The 16748-nt window shown below is 47.6% G+C and overlaps 1 protein-coding gene across 4 annotated transcripts in view; it reads right to left on the bottom strand.

The window, feature by feature from the left end:
- GATAD2A (GATA zinc finger domain containing 2A) overlaps positions 1-16748 on the bottom strand; it is a 107938-nt gene that overhangs the window by 77175 nt on the left and 14015 nt on the right. Inside the window, exon 1 of one of the 4 annotated variants that reach the window (XM_047696356.1) lies at positions 14973-15254. The exons of 1 other annotated variant lie outside the window; for it this stretch is intronic. The gene's annotated coding sequence lies outside the window, so the exon portion shown is untranslated. Of the gene's footprint in view, positions 1-14972; positions 15255-16748 lie in introns of those variants that run through there. 2 more of the 4 variants (XM_047696338.1, XM_047696319.1) reach the window with 2 other exon arrangements.

The raw sequence follows: 16748 nt of genomic DNA on the forward strand, positions 1-16748 counted from the left end.
CTTGCTAGTTCTGCTGACCAGCATGTTGGTCTAACTGCTACCATGACTAACATGGCCCATGAACTAGCATCTAGGAAGCAGGAAGAAAACTGCACTGAAGATCAGATGCCTGGAGAACCCTGTTCCAAGAAAAGCAAAGCAGACAAGGCCAAACTGCCCCCACAGAAGTTTTACAAAGAGTTAAGGGGTGCCTTCTGGGGGGTGATGGCAAGACCAGAGTCTCATAATTTGCTTGCTGTTTCTGCCTCTAGTCAAAATTCTTCTTGCTGGTAAGAGGTTTTAGTATTAAAACTCTGAGGTGCTACAAGATGCAATGCAAATGTCAAACGAACCTCTGCCTTAATAGAAGAAAAAATACAGAAATAAAAAATAAAAAGCATAAAGAAAACTGCAAGGGCCATACAGGCTCAGACCATGCCCTTAATGGGACTTCATCTGTACCTGAGACTAACCCCAGAGCAAGCTGGAGGCACAATCAGCACGTGCACACACAAGACCAATATATTCAGGTCACCACACAGGCACACACAGGGCTAACACACTTTGTCCTCCAGGCAAAGGCAGAGTTCTAAGCCTTTAAAACTTGTGAAAACACAGAGCACACATCCCAGAGAAACACTGTCCTACATGGGCCAGGTCCAAACTTCCTCACTCTAGTGTCTCTGAACCCCAGTCTTGCCAAATCCAACCCCAAGCAATTTCAGTGGGAAGTCGCCCAGGGTCCCAGGCCATCTGCCCTCTCTTTAAGGGAGGCTGCAAGGCCAGCACAGGTGTAGAGGGGCAGAGCCGTGAGGGTGGTGGCGTTCACTCACCTAAACCTTTACTGAGCCAGCCTCACAGGAGACCCTCCTGCCTCCTCCAAGGCCCACCCCACTGCCCTGCTCTGCCTCCAGCCGCCTCACACAGACCTAGGTCCTATCTAACCATCTAGCATCAAGATGCAGCCCAAGACCCAGGCCCTGCAGATCTGTCCCCAAGACCACAGTGACACCACTGCCAAGGCAAGGGCTCTACTGTTCCCATGTTCCAAGCCTCTTCCTGGGTGCTCAAGCATCAGTGGGGCAAGAAGGTGAGGGCCTGACTCTTCACTGAGAAAGCGACTATTAGGCACACAGTTTCAAACTTCTAAAGGAAAGCCCACTGATGACAACTTCTGGGACACTGAAAGAATCATCTTTAACATGTTGACAAGAGATTTTGTTACTAAACAAGGAAAAGAAAAGCGTAACAGTGGCTAAGAATTATTGAATTCTTTATTTGGTATCAGGCAGGGCGCCAGCACTTTACATGTCTGATTTCATTTAATCCTTATGACCACAGAAAAAGGTACTGCCAATGCTACCCACTTCACAAGGGATACGGCCAGGGGGTACTTCACATGGGGGAACTTCCAGGGTTACCACATTTCACAGAGGGTATTGCCATTATTACTCCTGCTTCACATGAGGTACTATCATTGATGTGGGTACTACCCACACTTCACACAGGGTGGCACTAATGCCCAGATTTGACAGGTAAGAAAACGGAGACTGACAGAAGTCAAATGGGGATCCAAACCCAAGCCAGCCATCTCCCAGGCCCAGGCTCAAATCTGAACTACTGTACCATCAGGGACAGTCTGACTTCAAAACCATCCTGAGGCTGGATCCTTCCCAAGGTTCTGGGAAATTTTCCTAGAGCAAAGATCAGCACACCCGCAATTCCTCTTCTAAGAGCACATTAACTTAACCCTTTGCTGAATTGCTAGAAACTTCATGGAGGAGTGAGCCTCAACTGCACAAGCTGTATCCTGTGGACCATGTAGCAAATTCAATGACTCCCTTTCTTTAAAAGGCACAAAACCCCTAAGAGGTGTTGAAGCTCATGTATCTGAGCCCTTACCTGTCAAGGTACAAGCCAAAGGGCTTAAAGGACATAATCAACTGCCAGCCTAGATCACAAACCAGAACGAATTTCCATCTTCACTCCTAATAAGATGTACACATCCGCCAACCACTCTCTAGTGCATCACAGGAGCAAACCAGGATCCCTCGGCAAGGAGCATGTATGCAGATTTCTCTCCTTTTTTTCTGTAAGAACAGCACAGGGCTCAAGTGTGAGGCAGTAAACAGAGCAGATACAAACCAGTAGGAAGATTGATCTCCTGGCCACTGACACAGCAGAGAGGTCAGCAAAGGACACAGGGCTCAGGGACAGCCCAGGCCCTACAAGGAGGGCTTCCCTGAGTGGGCAGGGGCCAGGACACATGCCAGCCCTCCCAGCTCTGTATAAAGCGCACCAGGCTGCTACCCTCACTTAACTGGCTTGATTCCTCACTCCCATCCTCCCCTCAAAATCAGGACTCTGACAGCGTATATTGTACATCACCAACCAGGTGCTACTCTGGAACACAAGTCATTTCTTTCCAAATGCCAAATCCCCAAGGCCCCTTTCCTTCCTGCAACTACATGCCCTCCCCTCCTCTCAATGCTAGTGCTGTCACTCTGTGGGACACCCACCTGTCTTCTCCCCTGGACTCTGCCAAAGAGCCATGATTTGAAAACATTTCAGCAATGCATGAAAAAAGGAAACTTTCTCAAACCAGGAAGGAGCAGCTGTTGAAATAATTCATGTGAATGTTTCAGAAAAGTGCCTTAATTGCTCTGGGTCTCTCTGGAAAAATGTCCAAAACCTCAAGTTGGAAAATCCTCAGAATCTGGAAAATGCAGGTTACCAACCAGCTCTTGGGACACTGGAATCATACCGAGCCTCTTCCTGATTCCTCTAATTGCTACAATTCCTCAGGCTATGGGCTGTGTCTGTCTAGGTTCCATCCATTTGCCATTACTTCACTTCTGGGAACAGAGCAAAACTTTTCCTATATGTACTAGTATGTGATGGTCCCTTTCACCTACTTTTTGCGCTTTCTTCTAACACAAAGCACAATTGGTTTGGGAGGAAGAAACATAAGAACAGATCAAGCTCTGCACCTTCCCCACCCCCACCCCACAACAGAGGTGGCCACAATCTGGCAAATTCACAGACATACCTCTTGCATTCAAAAGGGTTCGAGAAGTCACAGAGGGCCTTCATACCTCAATTCACTGAATCCTCCCTCCCAGACAGGCAAAACAAAGAGGAGTCATCCAGCACCAAAGGCCAGACTGTCTCACCAACACCCACTTTTTCCCAGGCAGTAGACACTACCTTGAACCACTTTCTCCAGGACCCACTTCACCTCACCTTTGCTCAAATTTAGAACCCTTGAAAGCAAAGACCCACAATCTCGGAGACTGTGTCACCTTCCAGTCCTTACCCTGCTGCTACCTCTTAGACATGCTCACACCCACTCTTCCCTCTCTCAGGGCACCCTATCCTATCTCCCTTATGTGGCCGTAAGACCCTTGAGGACAGGAAAAGACCATCAGCAGACCACAAGGGTATAACATAGGCTGAACAGGGAAGGGACTTAAAGATTTCATGTATTTATTTTTGTGAGAGAGTGAGAGAAAGAACAAGTGGGGGGTAGAGAGAGAAGCAGACTCCCCATTGAGCAGGGAGCCTGATGTGGGATTGGATCCCAGGATCCCAGGACCATGACCCAAGCCAAATGCAGATGCCTAGCCGACTGAGCCACCCAGGCGCCCTGGGACCCCAGTTTTTGAAGGACAGATGACTCGTTCTCAGCCCCTCATATCATGTTAATCCCTACTCAATCTCCTTACACAGTGTCTTTGGTACCTGTTCTCTGCTTTTTATTCCCCATCAGGCAAATTCAAGGCCATATTAGCTCACGCCTGCCTTTTATCAACGTCTCTTTTTCCTGACTGGCTTCCCTGCTCAATTCAAGTGCATACTCTCCTCACAAATCTCTGAGAGCTCTCCATGCTTTTCAGATGAAGTATAAACAATCTTCCATTTAAAGTCATCAACAGGGGTGCCTGGGTGGCTCAGTGGGTTAAAGCCTCTGCCTTCGGCTCAGGTCATGATCCCAGGGTCCTGGGATCGAGCCCTGCATCAGGCTCTCTGCTCAGGGGGGAGCCTGCATCCCTTCCTCTCTCTCTGCCTGCTTCTCTGCCTACTTGTGATCTCTGTCAAATAAATAAATAAAATCTTAAAAAAAAAAAGTCATCAATAATAACTGGAACAACCTGCATTTTTTTTTAAAACCTTATTTCCCACTATGACTTTCCATAAATGCTGGTCTGGGAAGGTTATCTGCCCCAACTCCATCCATCCAGGATGCTCCAGTGCAAGGAAACACTCCAACATTACCAACCTTTTCCACAAGAGCTATAGACCTCTTGGGACCAAGAAAACAGTCCCCTCTCAGAGGAGTGTTCTGGAGAGTGGAAGGAGACAGATCAGAAGTCCCATCCTGTTCATAACAAGATGGCATATAACAAAAATTACATTTGTACAGAGTACTGGAGTATAATAAGGGCGACTCACAACCTGGGGCTAGGACCACCTGGCCGCAAAGACATCTCTGCAACATTGTCACCCATCCCAACCAGCCTGCTAAAGAAGCTCAGAGCCAGCAACACGTCTCCTTCTCTGTTCATTCCACCGTGTGGTGGTGAGGAGTCTACACAGCATTTCACTCCATCAGAGCAGCTTAGCTCTTAAATGTCAGTGGTTAACTTAAAAAAAAAAAAAAAAAAGCCAAAAGTGGTTCATAGACTCAGAAGTCTGGTCAAACAGATTAAAGTTACCTTAATTTTTCTAAGCAATTTAAGTCTCCTTTTTCCCTTACGCCACAAACCATGGCAACAGAGTGGACAAGCTCTCCCACCATCTTAACCTTCACAAAAGATGGGGACACATCTGAAATGCTCACCCAATGCTAAGCCCCTTCTCTGACCACGTTCATTGCCTATTGTGGCAGGTTCACTTGATTGTCTCTCTAGAAAGAAGAACCCTATTCCATACTCCCTGAGGGGGTCAGTGGGTACCTACCGGCACTAGGAGTAGAAAAGGCCTCTGTCAAATAGTGACTCACCAATGGGCCTCCTAGAGTCCCTCATGGCCCCCACCCCCAACCTTCTCTTTTCCAAACAAAACATATTTAATCCCTCTAAACAGTTCTGTGATAAAGTTTAAAGACCACTCCAGCACCAGAAAGTGCTGTTCTAGAACCATCCAGCTAAACCCTTAGGTGGGTGTTAAGCTGCCCCCCCCCCCCAGACTAGCATAGCCAATCACTGAAGCCTAGTTCAGCAACTGACATTTAGCCCATTCCACCTTATTTCCATGGTTGCTTGTTTTGATCTTGAAATGGTCACCTCCATGTCACCTGAAGGACTGCAAATAAGTGCCATTACTTTTTTTTTAAAGGAAAAAGGAGTTTTATGCTCTTAAAATTGAAAGCCATCACCCACTCAATTCCAAAAGAGGAAACAATGCTAGTTTTGTTTTTGTTTTTTCTAAGGCAGCCCTGAGATTCCAGAAGCAGCCCTGAGTTCTTCCTCCCTATGTCCTGTCCTATCCTTATACTACGGACACCATGATGATGTCAGGACTCAAAAAAGATGAGGCTCCTTCACTAATCCTGATGGCATCATGTGATGTGTGGAATTCTTTAGTTACTATATTATACACCTGAAACTAATATAACACCATACTGTTAACTGAATTAAAATAAACAAACAAAAAAAAAAAGGATGAGGCCATGAGGAAGGAAACCTGCCAGTGGACCTCCTAATTAGGAAGGAGGAACCTAGAACAAAACAGAACTGACCAAACCAGTGGATGGAACTAGAGGGTATTACGCTAAGCGAAATAAGTCACTCAGAGAAAGACAAATATCATATGATTTCACCCATATGTGAAATCTAAGAAACAAAACTGATGAACATAAAGGAAGGGAAGGAAAAATAAAATAAGAAACAGAGGGGAGACAAACCATAAAAGACTCTTAACTATAGGAAACAAACTGAGGGTTGCTGGAGGGGTGGGGGTGGCGGGATGGGCAACTAGGAGATGACATTAAGGAGGGCACATGATGGAATGAGCACTATACATTACACGTAACTAATGAATCTCTAAATTCTACCTCGGAAACAAGTAATATACTGTATGTTAATTAAATTGAATTTAAGCGAGAAATTTAAAAATTAGTTAGATAGATAAATAACTAGCTGACCCAACCATAAAGAAATAAGGATACGGGGTGCCTGACTGGCTCAGTTAGTAGAGCATGCAACTCTTGATCTCAGGGCTGTAAATTCAAGCCCCACACACTGGATACAGATATTACTCAAAAGTAAAATCTTTAGGGGCACTGGGTAGCTCAGTGGGTTAAGGCCTCTGCCTTCAGCTCAGGTCATGGTCCTGGGGTCCTGGAATCAAGCCCCATATCAGGCGCTCTGCTCAGCGGGGAGCCTGCTTCCCTTCCTCTCTCTCTGCCTGCCTCTCTGCCTACTTGTGATTTCTGTCAAATAATAAATAAAATCTTTAAAAAAAAAAAAAGGTAAAATCTTTAAAAGAAACAAGTAAATAAGGATGACAGAGATCAGGCCAAGGAAGCTCCAGGAGAGAACAGAGAGCTATGTTCTCTTTCCTTCTACAAATTAAACCGGGGGCAGGCCACTCTTCCTCTCAGGCCTCAATCTGTAACACCAAGGGCTGCCCCACTCATCTTTAAGTCTGTGTTATGTTGAGTAAAACGGCACACAGAAGCAAGGTAGTCCCAGGTGAATCCTAAACTTGTCTGGGGCCCAAGGATCAAACATAGTTACATTTCTAATACTCTGTCTGATAAACATAAACTGACTACAAGGATTCGATTTCATTTCCATCCAAACTGGATATATTAATATCTTTGCCCAAGAAACTTCAAAAGCAGACCAGGCAACTCCTACTACTGACACCGGAGGTTCCACCTCCTCCCTGGCTTTCACCAGAGACAAAAGCCTCAACAAGAGAAATTTCAAAGTTTGGGAAGCAGAAGAAAGAGACAGACAACCCACATACAAACTGCTAAGAAGGTCTAATCAAACCTGGAAATCTCCCAGGTTCCAGAGCATGTAAGAGAATCCCAGGGAAGGTGGGGATTCAGAATTCTCTGAAAAAACCACTGCCATTGAAGGGGTGGGTGCAAACCCTTTTACATGCAGAGGAGTAACACATGAGACAACAAAAAATGAAGTTCAGGGACACCTACGTGGCTCAGCCAGTTAAGCATCTGCTTCTGCTCAAGTCACGATCCCAGAGTCCTGGGATAGAGCCTGAAGCCCCTTATCACATTAGTCTCTCTGCTCAGCAGAGAGCCTGCATCTCCCCTCCCCACCCCCCCCCCATCTACCACTCTATTTGTGTGCTCTCTCTGTCAATAAAATCTTTTAAAAAATGTTTTATGAGGGGCACCTGGGTGGCTCAGTGGGCTAAAGCCTCTGCCTTCGGCTCAGGTCGTGATCCCAGGGTCTTGGGATCAAGCCCCACATCAGGCTCTCTGCTCGGTGGGGAGCCTGCTTCCTCCTCTCTCTGCCTGCCTCTCTGCCTGCTTGTGATCTCTGTCAAATAAAATAAAATCTTAAAAAAAAAAAAGTTTTATGAAAAAAATAAAGTCTAATCATTTGAACTGGCAATGTTCTGTCAATGATACACAAGTCCTGAAAATATTACAGGTATGGAGTGACTTGACCAATTCAACCAATGCCTTCAAACCAAGAATTCAGTTTGCTACACTCCTACTTTCCCCAAACCATTGAACAACTGGGGGAAAAAAATGTGCTTCCTCTGCAGATGTGAATAAGGTTGTAATGGCAAAGTTTTCAGAACCTGCTGAGTAAATCTGCCCAAAACAGACAATAAAACTAAAAATCTCTTATCACCACCACAAAAATCCACCAAGTGAAGAGAATATTGGCCTGAAACCTGCTCACCTCCAAGGTCATGTCAAGCAGCTGCCTCTAAGGTAAGAATGTGTGGAGTATAGTTTAACAGCCACTAAATCAAAGGCTAATTGCACAAAACAACTGGGATTAGAGGAAATGTTATGCTGGGATTAAATGCAGGTTTAAAGCCACAGGGTTCCTTTTTTTCCCACTTCCCTTCCAAATAATTTGATGACCTTTTTAGGAGAGATCTCCTTACAATGAGCTCTAAAGACCTCCAAACTGTGAGGCTATGGTGGAATTTTGTTATAGAGAAAACCCAAAGCCTCAATCTGAGTGTTTCACTGTGTGATAACTGAGATGTGCAACCTTACGGGGATCACCAGGCAGTTGTCATCTGGAGGGAGAATTTTGTCTTAGAGGTGAATGGAGGAGTGAGGAGCTGGGATACCTCTTACTTGGGAATATTTCCTGTTTGTCCTCACAGTCATCCTAGGAGATCAAAGATATATTCCCTGTCTACAGACAGGAAAGCTGAGGCCAGGTAGCCAGGCAACCCACCCAAGAGTGAAAAACAGTAAACCACTCAGGTGCAAAGCCTGATCTGTCCAATTTCCAGGCCAGCTTGGGAACTGTAAGTCTGGAAGGAGCCTAGGATTCAGTCCCAGGCTCTCCCATTTGCCACTACATGCACCATCAGGAGGCAACCCACTTCCCATCCCGGGTCAGAGACTACCTAGGGATAAAGCCAAAAGTGCTAGCGGCTCCTTCTGGTTCTTAAACGCAAGAACCCCTGGCAAATACCTTCCCATCTCACACATGGAGGCACTATCAGAACATGAGATTTAGCAAACCCAGGAAAAGGGTTATCTCCTTTCCCCTAGTGCGGCCCCACCAACCCTGCTATCCTATATCACTAGAGAGGCACCCAGGCTAGTGGAAAAAACATACAAAATCTGAACTCATAAAGGTTGGAGCCCACTCCCAGTTGTAGAATAATCAGCAAGGTGGTCCTAGAAAGTGTCACCCTCTCTAGGGGACTCCAGCTTCTTCCATCTAGAACATGAAGACAGGCTATGGCTCCAAGGGGCACACAGCATATAGTGACAGTTTGTCCTCCAAGTGTGGAGATGTTCCACACCTGAAGCAAAGCAGTGCCTTTGTGCCCTGCCTCATCCATTCTAATCGTTAACAGCACTCACTGAACTATATACATACACTAGGCCCTGTGCTAAGCCACTTGAATTTATTATCGCCTTCCAACTCAGTTGTTCAAGGTAGACATTACCTCCTTTTTAGAAACCGGAAACAGAGGGTAAGGTTCAGTCAGCAAGGTCACATCACTAGGAAGTGGCAAGTGGAACTTACACCCAACAATCTAGGGCAAAGCCAGGGCTGGTCCATGACACCACTGCAGGGACCTGCTGCCTGGGAATAGGCACAGGGGCTCACTTCTCACTCAGCAAACAGCAGGCAGCCCTGGATAAGGAACTGGTTGGCCACTGTTTTAAAGTGTGCTCAAAGGCATCACCTCATTTAGGCTGAATTAAGTCTGAAGATTCAAATCAAAAGAACTGTTCAGCAGGGAAGGTCAGGCAGTGCCACATCTGGGGACAAAGCTGCAGGAGGGAAGGCTGAAAAATTCTTCAACAAGTGGAGACTTTCTCATCAACCCCGCACTACTTCTACCCTCTCCAACCACCCCTACCCGCCCCTCAATCTCCAGCTGCAGCTAGCTATCTTTGAGGCCAAGCAACCGCAAAGTACAACAGTCTCAAACGTTCCCCAAAACTCCTACTCCAATTTACTCCAATTTCCTAATCCAACTTGCAGGTACTGTCCACATCCTGCCAGGACACTAGTCTATCGCAGATGCTGGTCTCTCTCATTCTCAGACAGGTATCAAGCCTTCAGTCCTTTCATGTAAGGAACCAAGAAACAAGAAGGCAAGACCCCTGGCAAACTTAACCTAGAAACAGGGTAACCTTTCTGAGGATCACGAGAAAGTGGGTGCAGTGCACTGAGAAGCTGCAAGGGCCCTTGCCTCCCCCACCACCACTTCAGAGGGTTTTGGAGGATTCTCAGTCACTTCCTAAGGCTACCTGCAGGTATTCAATTAGAGTAAGTTCCTTTGTCTTCTAAAAGACTAACCTACATTTTCATCAGACAAAAAGAGGTCACAAATACAGCCTAGAAAATGAGGGGAGGGGCAATAAGCCCATGGTCTGACATTCCTCTTGACTAAAAAGTCCTGGATCACATTTGCCAGCATCTACAAGTATGCAGGATCTGTCCCCAGCTGGTACTTTTGTTTCTAAGAACACCAGCCTCACTACTTTCACTTTCCTGCCACCACTTCAGGTCCCGTCTTTTATTTCAACCTTAACCCGTGGCCTTCTAATTCAATGCAAGATACAGTCTTCTACAGTTAGAACATCTTACCCAAAAGAATAGCAACCTGAAGCCAGACCATCTATCTAACCTTCTAAAACAGTTCAGATAACTCAAGAGCATCCATTCTACCAACCAACCACACTTAGCAGTCAACCACAGTTCTGTGAGCCTCAAACTATGACAGTGGCAACTTGTTCTTCCAGTTTTGCCACACTTTCCAACCCAACAACAGTTAAAAGGAAATCCCAGAGATGCTCTATTACCCCAGGATGACTGCTCATAAAGACCTCACCTAATCACCTGTTTCATAATCTTCCCAGTTTTCTACAATGAGCATAAATTAACTCAATTATCAGGGGGAGAAAAAGTCTAGGGAAAATAGCCTTGCTCATTCCATCTAATGGCACAGAAACATCACAAGTCCAAGCAGGTAGTTCTCCAGACAAGCATTTGAGTTGCCCATGGTTTTGGAGATTAGCACACTGACAGTCCTTAACTGAACTCATTGGTAAGGCAGTTACATTTTTGGTCTCTGTGGGGAATGGACATATCCAAGACTCTGATGGTCATTCTTAATTTTTCCCTAAGAGAATATCAGAAGATGCCAGCATTTGGGGTTCCTGGGTGGCTCAGTTGGTTGAGCATCTGCCTTCAGCTCAGGTTCTGATCCCAGGGTCCTGGGATCCCCTGGGATGGAGCCCCCAACAAGCCCTTGGCTCAGCGGGAAGTCTGCCTCTGCCCCCTCCCTTCCACTTGTTCTCTCGATCTCTCAAATAAATAAATAAATAAATAAATAAATAAATAAAATCTTTTTTTTTTTTTTTTTAAGTGAAGAAAAAGAAAATACCAATATTTGGGGCACCGGCTGGCTCAGTTGGTAGAATACGTGACTCTTGGTCTCTGGGTCATGAGTTGAAACCCCATGTTGGGGGGTAGAAATTACTTTAAAAAATGAAGAAAGCGGGCACCTGGGTGGCTCAGGCAGTTAAGTGTCTGCCTTCAGCTCTGGTCATGACCCCAGGGTCGTGGGATCGGGCCCCATGTTGGGCTCCCTGCTTCCCCCTCTCCCTCTGCTTCTCCCCCACTCATGCTCTCCCTCGTGCATGCACGCTCTCTCTCAAATAAATAAAATCTTTTAAAAAATAATAAAGAAAGAAAAAAATAAAGAATAAAGGGGGGGGCGCCTAGGTGGCTCAGTGGGTTAAGCCTCTACCTCTGGCTCAGGTTGTGATCTCAGGGTCCTGGACTCCAGCCCCGCATCGGGCTCTCTGCTCGGTGGGGAGCCTGCCTCCCCCTCTCTGCCTGCCTCTCTGCCTACTTGTGATCTGTCAAATAGATAAATAATATCTTTAAAAAAATAAAAATAAAAAAATAAATGTAGGATTGCTGAAAGAAAGAAAGAAAAAGAGAAAGAAAGAAAGCCAGCCAACATTTCAGAATGGCTTCACTATTTCCTACCTGTGCCCTTCAGAAGCATCCTTCAGTGGTCTGCTATCTAAGGCCCAAGGTGGTCCTGGCTGTGAATTCCATCACATGGGTCCCTGTCTTTTCCTCTTCAATAGCGGTCCCACTGTCCTCAAGGTAAATCCCAGACCCTCTTAGGTCTCTGTGCATGTGTCTCTCTCTCTGCTCCAACCACCCTAATCTTCCTTCAGTCCTAGACACTCTATCAGAAATGCTCTTCCCATTTCTCTTTACCTACTTAGCTCCTACACGCCCTCCAATCCCAGCTGGAGAAAGGCCCCCTTGAGTCTTGCTCACCAGGTCACAGCATCCTTTTCTCCTTGACCCTTTTAAGTTTCCCCATGTTTATGAGATTAATTATGATTTCTCTCCCACTAATCTCATGGTAAAATCCACTGAGCAGGGACTCCTAGCGCAGTGCTGGAGGCACAGTGTACACTTCGGTATTTACTGAATAAGTCTACCCAGAAATCACTCCTCACAAAGTCAGAATTCACAAAATACATGATGCAAAGCAAGTGAGAGCTACTGAAGAATTGAGAACTGGAGTCTTTAAACTGTATTTTATTACTCAAATAAAAAATGTTTCTTGGGGCACCTGGCTGGCTCAGCTGGAAGAAAGTATGCAACTCTTAATCTCAGGGTTGTGAGTTCAAGCCCCACATTAGGTATAGAGATTACTTAAAAATAATGAGAATGAAAAATATCTTTTTTGAAGCAATTTCTTATTTTTTAAATAATCATAAAACACAAAGATATAAAAACCTTTAAGGGAAAAAAAAAAAACAACCATTCCTCACCCTAACCCAGAAATTCTGTTGACATTCTGGTACAAATCCTTTCAGGATTTTTCCTACCACGAGAAGCATTCTTTCTTTCCTCGCTATCAAAATATACGATTGTACCTGTACCCCTGGAGCTAATAATACATTATATGTTAATTAAAAAATTAAAAATCTATATACGATCGTAGGATTTGCTAAATGATACTGCATTAATAGAGGTGACTTGACATTTAAAAAAAATGATGTCGTCTGAGTGGAAAAAACAATGTATCCAAATCGGTAATACGGGACCCATCCCAATTTCTACATCACATCCAAGATGAGAGGTCAGAGTCTGCAAAAATCAGCTTCAGAATTTTAGGGAAAGAATACGGGATGAAAGACAAAGAATGGGGGACTACATGAGGAAAGTGTCTATTGCAAATTGCTCTCAAAATTTCCACTCTAAACTACTTCCTCTAGAAAAAGGCCAACTTGGGGCACCTCTGTGGCTCAGTGGGTTAGGCCTCTGCCTTCACTTCAGGTCATGATCTCAGGGTCCTGGATCGAGCCCTGCATCAGGCTGTCTGCTTGGCGGGGAGCCTGCTTCCCCCTACTCTCTGCCTGCCGCTCTGACTACTTGTGATCTCTGCCAAATAAATAAATGAAATCTTCAAAAAAAAGATAAAAGAAAAAGGCCAACTTTTAGGAGTTGGAAGCTGAGGAAGCAAATGCAAAGGAGCAAGTCTGTGGCCTGAATCCTTCAGGGCCAGCTGGTAACTCTGCTGAGGACAACACAGGGCTACAATGGTGTCCCTAAGTTATCAGGTCATCCCCCCTACTCCCAGCAGAAGTAGCCCGGAGCCTGGACAAGTAAATGACCTCTTGTTTTAGGAGGGACCAGGTAATGTTCACACAGTGGTTTGCAAACAGAAACACTCCCGGACTCTGATGCCCCAAACATCAGGCTCAAGCCAAGCTCTGCCCCTCTACAACTCAGCAGCCTTGGACAAGCAGCGTGGCCTCCAGGAGCCTCAGTTTCCTCAGCTGTAATGTGGGGATTATATCCTCCACCACACTGGAGTGTTATGGGCAAGGAAGATGTGTGTGTACAACAGGCATTCTAATCTGAGGGCTGGTGTCTATCCTGCCCTCCTCCACAGTTTGCTGTCAGGTGTAACATGCTACTAATCTTAGCATCATGATCTGGAGCCAGCAAACATTATTTCACCTCATCTAACTTAAAAGAAAACTTGTAACCACTACCAGGAAAAAAAAAAAAAAAAAAAAAGAACATCAAAGAACAGTCAGTACCAAGTCTGAAGCAACTACACAGAAGGCTGCCTGTCCCTCAGTTTATCTGTGCTGCCACAACCAGAAGGTGTCACTGTGCGAAATGGACACAGAACCACTTAACAAGCACTGTGTACTCAAGAAAACTAAAAGAAGTAAAAGAGTGAGGAAGAGAGAGAAAAATTAAAGGCTCCAGTGACTCACCCGGACTTTGATCTAAAGAATCCAAAGCTCTCAAGATAAGGATGAACTACACAGCTAGAAACGATGGGTCAAATACACAAAATTAAACAGCCCCTGCAAAGTTCCCAGGGCAGGGCAGAAATGCGCACCCAAGGGTTGACATTCAGTTCCTGAGAGAGGGCTCCCCATTCATTTCTGGGTCCCAGTGTGTTCACACACACCAAGTGTCAATCACGCTCTAGGCTGGGGCCCTGCCCATAAGCCTTTCCTTGTTGAAGTGATCAATTCCGATTCTTGGCAATAATCCCTTTAAAAGGCCAGCTGCTGCTGTCTAGTCACTGATGCCGACCCATTCCAGGTGGGGGTAAAAAATCAATACAGCCACCGCCTAAACCGGGAGGCAAATTCAAAGTGTACGGCCCTATGAAGGACTCGAGCCCAGAGTGGGGGGAAGGGTCCTGCGGCTCTCGGGGGTCAGACAGTAAGGGCGCGAGCAGGGAGAGGGCCGGCCCTGCAGGCGTGGGCGCGCGGGGACTCTTATTCTGACACGGGATCCTCCGCCGCCGCCGTCGCCGCCGCCGCGGGGTTCAGCGCAGCGGCCAGGCCGGCCCGGGACCCCCGCCCCGCCTTGCCTGGGACCCCCCGCCCCGCGCGCCCACGTGCCGCCCGCCCGCCGCCCCCTCCCCCGCCAGTCCCGGCCGCTCGGAAGCGACCCCTGGAGGCCCAGCCCCTCCCCCGGCCCCGGAGGAAGCGCAGAAGGAAGGGGGGCGACGCCGAGACTTTCCGGGACCCCCGCCTACCCCGGCCCCCACGTGCCTGGGCGGCGTCGGAGCGCGGAACTTTCTAGGGTAGCGCTAGGAAGACGCTCCCAGAATACAAGGAGTAGATAGAACTCACTCGCCCGCTCTCACTTTTCTAGGCTCACGCGGGGTTCCCTCAGAGCCCACTGACCCCCGGACCCTGCCCGACCCTCGCCGCTCCAAGATCCACCTCACGATCCCAGTCCAGACCCCACCCCCCGGCCCCTGCTCCCCGCCAAGTTTGGTCCAGAACTTACCGGGCCGCGGGCCGGCCGGGCCCTAGGGCAGCGCGCGGGTTCGCGGGGCCGTGGGGTCGGGGTCGCCTGCGGGGCCGGGCGGCCGAGGGGCCGGGGGCGCGGGGCCGCGCGCGCTCGCTCCGCCTGTGGGGCCGCCCGGGCCCGCGGCGCTCGCTCCGCCGGTCCGCCCGCCCGCCCGCGCCGCCGGCCAGATAATGCGCCCCTCGGCCGCACACATGGAGCCCGGCGCCGGCGTCACCGCCCGGGACATGCGCACCAGGTCAGCGCGCCCGGCCCGCGGCCCCCAAAACACCGGGGAGCTCTTAAAGGCGACGCCGCCCGCCCGCGCCCGGCTGGGCGGGGACAGACGGCCGAGGGGCGGGGCTTTATTGTGGGGGCGGGACGAGTGTGCGGGGAGGGCGGGGCAAGGGAGGCCGGCACCGCCCCGGAAACACCGCCTCTCCAGACTGTGCTCCACGCGCCGCCTAGCTCCGCCCGTTGGGTTTCCCACGCGGGTTCGGGCGGGCTCCCTCCCAGCGGAATCCCAGTGCCTTCCACAGGGCCGAGGGGTCGTCGCCAGCTCACCGGAGGCAGAGCCTGGCGGACCGCGCCCAGGGCTGACTCACGACGCGCTCACTACTGACCTCGCTCCAGCTTAGCTACAAGACCTGGAGCAACTCAGCTGCTTCTGAAAAGGAGGTTAAAATGCCACCCCTGTGGGGGTCGTCACACAGAAGCTGCGCTCCCAGGTATCGGCTAAACCATCACGTCTGTGCAATAAAAAGAGTTCTACAGAGTAAGCTCCAGACCCACCCACTTCTAGACACTTGAGGATGACTGCTCTCCCTCTCCCAGTTACCTCCCAATCTGCAACCCCCCACCCCGTGTTCTTGGGAGGTGAACGCCGCCCCCCCCCCCCCCCCGCCCCGGAGAGCAAATCTACCTTTCCCTCTTCAGTGACTTGAAGTAAACACGGAAAACAGTCTAAACTGAGAAAGGATGGGGTTTTGGATGTGTTAAACTACATAAAGGGAAACACAATTTCAAGAAAAAAAAAATATCTAATATAACAAGAAAGTTCTCAATATCAAGATTATGTTTTGAAGAATCACCAAAAAAGGCCCTTTCCATGTTCTTATTCCAGAGTTCAAACAATTCATAAGACTCCTAGACCCCTGATTAGCGGCTTTTGTTTTATAACATATATTAATACACATTCAAACAGCCAAAACAAAAGTTTCACCAAACATACTTAAACCACTTGAAATGCACTCTGATATTAACTATTCTGTTTCATTTCTTTTAAAAGAGATTCAGTGTAATTTCAACCCACCATTGGTCTTTACTCCAAACCTGAAAAATAATGTAGAACAACTTTTATGTATAAAATTGTTTTCCTGCTATGTGTCCCCCAACAATTTTAAAGGGCCCATTTTAATTCCGTGCTGAGTTCCACACATAATCAGCAATTTTTTGTCCTTGATTTCACCCCTCACCCCACTCCCCAAATCTTAAAATGGCTTAATGCAACATCTGGCTCAACTCCCCTGGGCCAAAAGCAAAGCATTCCTCAAACAAAATGATACAAAATGCAAACTGTTGACCCCCAAACGCCTTCCCTGACCGAGTTTTGTCGGCAGTTTGCTTTGCTACAAAGAATTTCAAATGTTCAAATTCAAAAACCAAACAAAAACAGTCTTATTCTCAAACAGGTGACTTGGTAAAGGAATGCAGGAGGCTCCGTGATCCCATGTGCAAGGACAGGTTAAAAGCAAATATCCAATATTTTCACTGTAA

This window comes from Lutra lutra, chromosome 1, assembly GCF_902655055.1.
Source record: "Lutra lutra chromosome 1, mLutLut1.2, whole genome shotgun sequence".
Lineage (NCBI taxonomy): Eukaryota > Metazoa > Chordata > Mammalia > Carnivora > Mustelidae > Lutra > Lutra lutra.